We start from the raw sequence: 7,984 nt of genomic DNA on the forward strand, positions 1-7,984 counted from the left end.
ATGAAAATATGAAGATTTCTCATCTCATGATTCATTCTCAACAAGTGTAAGAGACAAGGGCTAAAAGAAAGAGTAGAGATGCAAAGAGGGCAAGGTCATTTGATGGTGGTTCTGCAAAGGGTAGGCTTGATATCCAAGACAATCCTAGGTTCAAGAAGAGGTCCTCTAATCAAGTTCCTTCCAAGTTCCCTAAGGCTCGTGATAATAGGGTGTCAAACCCTAAGCCTCAAAATGGAAGATATATTAGCTCATTAAACAAGAAGACAACTTATGGAAAGTATGGGTAGAAGCATTATGGTGATTTCCTTGTTGGGACGGACAATTATTTTGGTTGTGGCAAGAGTTTCCACAAGATTAGGGATTTCCCTATTGTGAGGGTCAAGAAAAGGGTAGTGGTCAAGCTCAAGCAAGTGGTTCTAATGATTCTCCAAAGAAGAATCGCTTTTATGCTCTCCGCTCTAGAGGTGAGCGAGAGACTTCCCCCGATGTGGTGACCGGTATATTGAAAGTCTTTTGTATTGATATATATGCTTTACTTGATCCCGGTTCTACCATGCCATATGTTACTCCTCTAGTAGCTAAAAACTTTGACATTTTGCCCGATATCTTGAATGAACCTTTTTGGCGTCTACCCCGGTGGGTGAGTCGGTTGTTACAAAAAGAGTGTCTAAAATTGTCTTATAATGTTTCCCAATAGAGTTCCTCATGTTGAATTAGTAGAACTTGATATGGTCGATTTTGATGTCATATTGGGTATGGATTGGTTGCATGCTTGCTTTGCTTCTATAGATTGTAGAACAAAGGTGGTGAAGTTTAACTTTCCAAATGAGCCCATTTTATAGTGGAAGAGGGGAAATTCTATTCCTAGAGGTCGTATCATTTCTTGTTTTAAAGCTTGTAAAATGATCTCTAAAGGGTGATTATACCATATAGTAAGAGTTCAAGATTTAGACTACAAAATTCCTCCCATTGAGTTGGTCCACATAGTAAGGGAATTTCTGAAGGTCTTTCCTAATGATCTTCTGGGTATTCCTCCCGAACGGGAAATTAATTTTGGTATAGACTTGCTACTGAATGCCATTTCAATTTCTCCTTATAGGATGGCTCCTGCAGGATTGAAAGAGTTGAAGCTCAACTCAAGGATCTACTAGACAAAAGATTCATTAGACCTAGTATTTCTCCATGGGGTGCTCCGATTTTGTTTGTGAAGAAGAAGGATGGGTCCCTTAGATGTGCATCGATTATCGCCAACTCAATAAAGTCACTATTAAGAACAAGTATCCTCTCTCTTGGATTGATGACTTGTTTAATCAACTTCAAGGGGCAAACTACTTTTTTAAGATTTAATTTAGATCAGGGTATCACCAACTTAGGGTTAGAGGTGATGGTATAACAAAAATGAAATTTCAGACTAGATATGGTCACTATAAGTTCTTAGTAATGTCCTTTGGTCTAACTAATGCCCCGACGAAATTTATGGATCTCATGAATAGGGTGTTTCGAAGTTACCCAAATTTATTTGTCATTGTCGTCATTGACAACATCTTGGTATATTCAAAAAAGAGGTGAACACATGGACCATTTGAGGGTGGTGTTACAAGTGCGTAAGGAGATCAATTATTTGCCAAGTATAGCAAATGTTAGTTTTGGTTGAGGTTGGTGACATTTCTTAGTCATATCATCTTTATTGAGGGGGTTGAGGTTATTCCAAGGAAAATCGAGGAGGTGAAAAGTTGGCCTAGACCATTGACTCCAACTAACATTAGGATTTTCGTGGGTCTAGCGGGTTATTGTAAGAGGTTTGTGGATTGTTTTGCGTCCATTGCATCTCCCTTGACTACTTTGACCCAAAACATTAAGAAATTTGAATGGTCATAGGCATGTGAGAGAAGCTTGCAAATCTTGAAAGATAGGCTTACTTCCGCTCTGGTGTTGACTTTACCCGAGGGTACCAAAGGCTTCGTTGGGTATTTTGATTCATGCCGAGTGGGTTTAGGGTGTGTGCTTTTGCAATATGGGAAAGTAGTAGTCTATGCCTCCAGACAACTTAAGGTGTATGAGAGGAAATACCCAACACATGATCTTGAGTTAGCGGCCATAGTATTTGCCTTAAAATTATGGAGGCATTACTTGTATGGTAATCATGTTTATGTGTATACCGACCACAAGATTCTTCAAAATGTATTTATCAAAAGGAGTTGAATATCCGATAAAGAAGGTGGTTAGAATTGTTGAAAGATTACTACATGAGCGTTCTCTACCACCTCGGCAAGGCCTCTGTGGTTGCGGATGCTCTAAGTCGTATGACCATGGGTAGAGTGTCTCATATAGAGGAAGCCAAGAAATAACTAGTGAAAGATGTTCATAGGTTGGCTAGATTGGGTGTTAGATTGGAAGACTCTCCGAATTATGGTTTTATGGTCCATCATAACTCCGAGTCATCTTTGGTGGTTGAGGTGAAGTCCAAACAACACCTTGATCAAACATTGATGGAGTTGAAGGAATCGGTTCTTGGCAAGCTTAATGAGTCATTCTCCTTAAGGGTCGGATGGTGTCTTTAGGTATCGAGCAAAATTTTGTGTTCCCAATATAGATGGTTTGAGGAACCTGATTCTTGAAGAAGCTCATGGATCCTGGTACTCGATGTATCTGGATTCGACCAAGATGTACCATGTCCTTAGAGAGTTGTTTTGGTGGGAAAGCTTGAAGAAGGACAAAGCGGAATTTGTTGCAAGGTGTCCAAATTGCCAACAAGTGAAAGCAGAACATCAAAAGCCGGGTGGATAATTATGCAAGGCTCTTAATAGATAAGATTGTGTGTCACTATGGTATTCTGTTATCCATCATATCTAATAGGGGTGCACAATTTACGTCAAGGTTTTGGAGGTCATCCCAAAAAGGGTTGGGTACCAAGGTGAAGTTAAGCACCATTTTTCATCCCCAAACGGATGGTCAAGCGGAGCGTACTATTCGAATACTTGAGGATATGCATAGAGCTTGTATCATTGATTTCAAGGGAAATTGGGATAAGCACTTGCCTTTGGTGGAGTGTTCTTACAACAATAGTTAGCATTCCTCTATACCTTTGGCTCTTTATGAAGCCTTGTATGGTAGGAGATGTAGATCTCCAATTGGATGGTTTGAAGTGGTAAGTCTTTTCTTTTGGGTCCCCATTTGATCTATAAGATTTTGGAGAAGGTTCATGTTATAAGGAATCGCTTGAAAACAGCTATAGCTGGCAAAAGTATTATGCCGACCATAGGAGAAGGGAAATAAGAGTTTGAAGAAGGTGATAAAGTGTATCTAAAAATTTTGCCTATGAAAGGGGTGGTGAGATTTGACAAGAAAGGGAACTTGAGTCCTCGTTATGTGGGTCCCTATGAAATCTTGCAAAAGATTGGTAAGGTGGCATATGAGTTGAGGTTTCCTAGTGAATTGACTTTGGTTCATCTGGTGTTCCATGTTTATATGCTTAAGAAGTGTATCGGTGATGCCGAGTCTATTTTCCCTATTGAGGGCCTTGGTGTAGAAGAGAACCTCTCCTATTAGGAGGTTCCGGTTGAAATCCTTGATCATCAAGTGAAGAGGTTGAGGAACAAAAAGGTTGCCTCCATAAAAGTATTCTGGAGAAACCACCTAGTTGAGGGAGAAACATGGGTGGCCGAGGCCGACATGAAGTCCTATTATCCTCATATCTTTCCTAATGAAGGTTAGTTTCTTTCTAATAATGAAAATAATGACTAAATTTGAAGTTGCTTTGATTTTTGGCGAAGTTTTGCAAAAATGTGCATTTTATGGTGACATTATAGTGATGTTACAGTTAAGTGTGCTTTTGACTTAAAACTTTTGCAATTCTTCTTGTATTTAGTTATATTGTGCATCTAGATATGGTGAGTCTTTAAGAAATTATGTTGAGCATGTTGGTAAGTTCAATTTTGGTATAATTGACTCGTATAAGGTATCGAGCAATGTTGTTGTGAGAAGGAAATTCCTTATAATGTGATTTTGAGCCTTATGTGTGGTAATTGAAGTTTTGAATTTCTATGTGTAAATGCCATGATTGAAGTTGTAACTCATGTTGTTATGTATTGTTATTGATTGGGCTGCTAGTCTTGAGTATATTCCTTCCTTAAAAAGAATATTAGTGTCATTCGGGGACGAATGTTCCTGGGGGGGGGGGGATAATGTAACACTCCAAAAGTCTAAGACATGTTCTAGAGACTAACATAGGTTTCAAAAGGTTTAGATATCGTTTTAAGGAAATAAATAATATATATAAGTCATTTAGGAAGTTTAGGAATTGAAACGTCAAGGAACGTCCATGACGACTGGAAACTAGTTTAATGAGGTGCTAGAGTTAAGGGAAATGATGAAAATTGGTGGAAGGGTTTCTAACACGTATTAGAGTTGATTCATAATCGAAACGTCCAGGTATGACTCCCTAAGGACAAACCAAGGGCCCTTGAGGAGGACCCTTGCAATTTGGGGTCAAAGGCTGCCCAAAGTAGCGTCCACCAACGGATGCAACGAACGATCCGTTGTCCAATCGATGAGGCGTGGAATTCTTCCGTCGGTGGACACTTAGACAAATACCTGGAAGCCTGTTTTGAAAATTCTCAGACCAAAATGACGGTTGATCCCTTGGACGTCATTTGACAAACGGATAGTTTGTCGTGGTCTTGTCTGTGAGGGTTTGTGTTGGCTACTCGATTTCAAGTGACTTGAGTTAATTAATTTAGGGGTTAGTTTGTTAGTTAGGGGTTAATGGAGGTCTAACTAAGTTAATTAACAACCTATATAAAGACCCTAACCTAATCAGACTAGCCTAACTCTCATAATTCCCAAAACCAAATTTTCCTCCTTCTCTCTTGTTTCTCTCTACCTAGTTGAAGAACATCATAGAATACAAGGTCAAGGGGGGGTTCTAGGGCTGAAATCACCAAAATTTCTACATTAATCTTCACAAAACATTAAGGTATGGGATTCCTTTCACCTTTGAAACTACTTTCCCTAAAGGGTTCCTTCAAATTGATTTCAAAAGATGAGTTTTCATGTGGGTCTTTTCTAATCTCAAAATTGATCTTCTAAATTGATTTTTATGGTTTATTTTGAGTTTATTGGTTAGATTATGATGAATTATGACTATATTACACTACTTATTGATGGATTGGTCTAGCTTGTAAAAGATGACATTTTTTCCTTAACCCTAGGTTGTGATCTTGAATTGAATTGTACATTATTGTTGCAATTGGTTTGGTTAGTGTATGAGTTACTATCCTATATTGTTATTATGCTAATTATGGGTAGATTGTTATACATTGTAGTCCAATTATGCTAGTTCTTGAGTAATTGACCTAAGTTGTGAAGTAGATTATGAACTTGATCTAACTCTCTAATTGTAGGCTATGAACTAGTGGTGAGTTGTATAGTGATTCAATTGGCCTTGTTATTATGTTGATTACTGTGGTATGATTATATTACACCCATTGTTTTGTTGAGTTTGAGGGTTGATGGTAATACCTTGATGTTGCCTTACGAAGGAAACTTTGTAAGTCTTGTGATCCCTATTCTTTACTTCAATTATGGTTACTTTTGAATAACTGATGATGTTGTATTGAAGTATACATTATATTGAGATTTATAGGGTTGGTATGATGTTGAATTGAAATGTCTTGACTATAGTTCGTTGTTGGCTAAGATGTAATATTATAAGGATGGTGGTAACCTACCAATGTGTCTTATCATGAATGATTATGTAAATGTGCTAACCTCACTTATATGAATTGTAATGAAAGTACAATAATCATGCAATTCTTATTGAAATATGATGATTATGATGATTATACAAGGTATAGAACCTATGACCTACATTAAGCTATGATGATTGATAAAGACATTAAAGACATTTCAAAAGGGACTCTAGCTTAGCACCGAGTGAACTAGTGTGAGGAGTGTCTCTTACCACATAGGGAAGGTAGGATCACAAATATACTCATGATCTTGGAGACTATAATTCATGTAGCATAAAGAGGATCAAAACTATATCTCCTAGTTTTGAACTATGTTGCCTTCATACTAGCTAGTGGATCCGCGTAGTTGCTATATTTATGTCTTAGTACTACCTTGGAAAGTAGTCCTCCTTCCTTCAGTGTGGGGTTTCTGACACCGGATTCAACATTAGCTCATGTGGTCTACGTCGGTTAAGGAAAGATTTTCCTAAAAGGTAAAATGAACTAAAGGAATGAACTCTACCTAGGATAACATAAGGGGTTTAGATTAGTCTAGGTAGGGGTATGGGAATCTACCTAAACATTGCGCTGTTTAGCCTTAAGAGAAGTCTTAAGAGGATGTTTATATATATATATATACATATATATATATATATATGCTTATAAATGTAAATACGATGTATATAATGATCTTACATGTTGATTATATCTTATGATGTTAAATTCACTTATGAATACATGTTTGGTCTATATTGCTAAAGTATGATGACATGTACTTTTAATGATATGATATGAGAAGTTGGACATTTCTTATGCGCCTTGTTGAGTTTACATGATTGAGTTATGGGTCTTTGCTTAGTTATTGCACTTGTTAACTTAATGCGGATTCAGAGGTAATTGTCTTGCTTTGTTTATGTTTTAATGGACTCTTATCCATGCTTGTTGCTATTATAACTTGATGATAGAGTCATCTTTGTTAGGTGCTCAATTATGTGACAGGCATGTTGTCTTGACTAGACTTAGTATTATTGGTCTTGTGAGGTACATGATCTTTACTTAATGAATATGTTTTACTAATTGGTATGGTCGTCTTGAATGTGCATAAGACTTTTCAAAGTAAATTGCATGCTTTAATGCAATTTCCCTTTGTTTGGCACCATTTTACGATATGTGTTCATATGGTCTCATACTTAGTCAAGTGGTGTACTAACCCCATTTTTTCCCTTTTCCCCATCATTTTAGGTTCCGGTCGTTGAAGGGCTTTTGAGACGACTTTGAAGGAAGACTTGAAATTCTTACTCATCCAAGTTGGGTAGGTCCTCAATTTTCGAGGGCAATGCTAATATAAAGCTTATGAAGTTGTTCTAGTTTTAACACTTTTATGATTTTTTCTTTTCACTTGATTACTAAAGATTGTATAGCCTATATGTAACTTTATTACATTGATGTATGGGATATGACTAATTCATATACTCTTGTTTTTGATGTTCATGAGATGTGACACTCTTTTAAGACTATGTTACGTATCTCATATATATATGTGCAATAAAAGTAGATGAGTATGTAATCTTCCTATACAAAGGGTCTATGTATACTCGATATAACTATATTATGTGTATGCGAGAGGACTATGTAAACCTCAAGATAGATATAGAAAAGTTTTAAATTTTTCTGCGTTTTAACCTATTAATGTAATGATGTAAGCTAAGAGGCTGGTCTCAGTCCTCAAAGAGGACAACGACGCCGATTACGTTTAGGGGGTGCTCCCTGGATGTAACAAGGACGCTATCTATCCATTGCACTAAGTAGACTTTCCAAAAGGGGAGTCTTGGTGTGTTTTATATGAAGTGTATGAATGAGTTATCATGTGTTTTAAATGAGGTTAGATGAATTAACGTCTAATGTGAGGTATCATGTTTTTTAAATGAAGTTAGATGACTTAACGTCTAATGTTAAGGAAGCAAGTCAAAGTTAAGTTTTATGTAATGAAGTTATGAATGACTAATGTAGTGTGCTTGCTTAATCCAAGGGAATCCTCAAGGAGCACTAAGTGGTTGTATTATGGGATGCTACTCTCACATTTACTTAGTGTAACTTACAAATACCTTTGGAGAAGGGTACTTACATAAAGTCCTTAATGTATGATGTCTTTCAAATGTCTAGCCAAGAGTGTGGACTTTTTTCTAGTGCGAGGTAAGCCTATGGTTGGTAGTTTGAAGGATCACTTTGGTGTGTATTTAAGGGGGTGTATGGGT

At 37.1% G+C, this 7,984-nt stretch overlaps 1 long non-coding RNA gene across 36 annotated transcripts in view; it reads left to right on the plus strand.

The window, feature by feature from the left end:
* LOC107017725 overlaps positions 1-7,112 on the plus strand; it is a 62,940-nt gene extending 55,828 nt beyond the window's left edge. For 15 of the 36 annotated variants that reach the window (XR_003577977.1, XR_003577982.1, XR_003577993.1 and 12 more), the window contains one exon: positions 6,972-7,110. This is a non-coding gene — a long non-coding RNA (uncharacterized LOC107017725). Of the gene's footprint in view, positions 1-6,971 lie in introns of all 36 variants that reach the window. The other 21 variants (XR_003577966.1, XR_003577964.1, XR_003577961.1 and 18 more) reach the window with 7 other exon arrangements.
* The last annotated feature ends 872 nt before the right edge of the window (positions 7,113-7,984 follow it).

This window comes from Solanum pennellii, chromosome 4 (assembly GCF_001406875.1).
Source record: "Solanum pennellii chromosome 4, SPENNV200".
In the NCBI taxonomy this organism is placed as follows: domain Eukaryota; kingdom Viridiplantae; phylum Streptophyta; class Magnoliopsida; order Solanales; family Solanaceae; genus Solanum; species Solanum pennellii.